Genomic DNA, 1421 nt, shown 5'->3' with positions numbered 1-1421 from the left:
AAAAAAAAAAAAAAAAAAAAGAAAGAAGAAGAAGAGCCCGTAACGCGGGAAGTAATGAATGTAAATCGAGTTTAAGTATTTAAGGGAAAGGGAAATGAGGTGATGGTAGATAGACGCGAGGGTGGGACAGCTCGTTTCTAGTGGCACTTTTCGACGACTTTTGTGCCCATTTTTTTCACGCGACATAAAGCTACATCTCCTCCAGGGTGGACCACTTTGTAAGACGTTCGTTAAGCAGTAGTAGCGCGCATCACGTGAAACTCGAGACCCTCGAGAAACGGGCGGACGATTTTTCCTCTGGGGTGAGAACGGTAAACGGATGAGAAATATTCGTGACACGTGAACGACACTGGCGGGATGGACGAACGCGATTTTTAACGTCATTCCGCCTTTTTATCAAGAGAGAAGTAGCAAAACTCGTGCGAACGAGTATCACACTCGCCAAAACGAATATAATATATATATATATATGTATATGTATAAAGTTAAAAGAAATTCGTTCGAACGAAAGAGAAAAAAAAAAAAAACGAAGAAAACAGGAACAAAACAGGAAAAGATTAAAAGCAAACGAAATGTAAAAGAATCGATCAATACCGTTTAGACCGTCACACACTGAACACAACAGCACAACCACCACGAATCCACGCACATCCATTGTTTATATACGATTATTATGTATGTGTATGTGTATAAAAAAAATCACCGACAGTTTGACTCATTATCCATTCATTTCTTTGTCTGCGACATCTCGCGAAAGCAATCCACTGAGATCGACCCCCTCACACCACGGTCCTAGAGGTATGTGGGACGCTTGTACACGTGTGTCTATAACTGAGAAACTAGAGAAACAAAGAAAACAAAGGAAATAATACACGCGAGAAATCGATGTGCTTGCTTCGAGCTCTCTGTTCACGAAAAACCGCTTTTCGCAATCCGCTGTCGGAACCATCCTTCGAACATTTGTCTTCTCTCTTGTCGGGTTGACTAAAAGAAAAAAAAAAAAATTAATAGTAATAATTCAAATGTGGCGTGTACTTTTAAGAGAACACAATTTATAAATTAACGACGATATATATTCTCGAATCTCTCGCGATCGAATGGATCATGGACATCGTATGCGAGAGATTCGTCGATATGATGAAACGTTTGTAAAAGGGTGACAGAGTCTGAGAGTAATCGGGGAGAGAAACGCGTATCGTTCGCATGCGAGAGGGAAGGTGAAGGAAACGTGGACAGAGATGTGAAAAGCAGCTTTGTATGAATCGGTTAATGTTTGTGGAAGCGACAGGTTGCAAGGGACACGATAAAAAAAGGCAGTGAGATGAGTTACATAAAACAGAGAGAAAAAAAAATAATAAATATTGGGAGAGAACAACATGGGTACGAAAGGAACAATCGAGCACAGAGGAATAATAATTACA

Source organism: Apis dorsata, unplaced genomic scaffold (genome assembly GCF_000469605.1).
Source record: "Apis dorsata unplaced genomic scaffold, Apis dorsata 1.3 scaffold_1239, whole genome shotgun sequence".
Taxonomy (NCBI): Eukaryota; Metazoa; Arthropoda; class Insecta; order Hymenoptera; family Apidae; genus Apis; species Apis dorsata.
The sequence above is the reverse complement of the archived record's forward strand: the minus strand, read 5'-3'. Positions refer to the sequence as shown.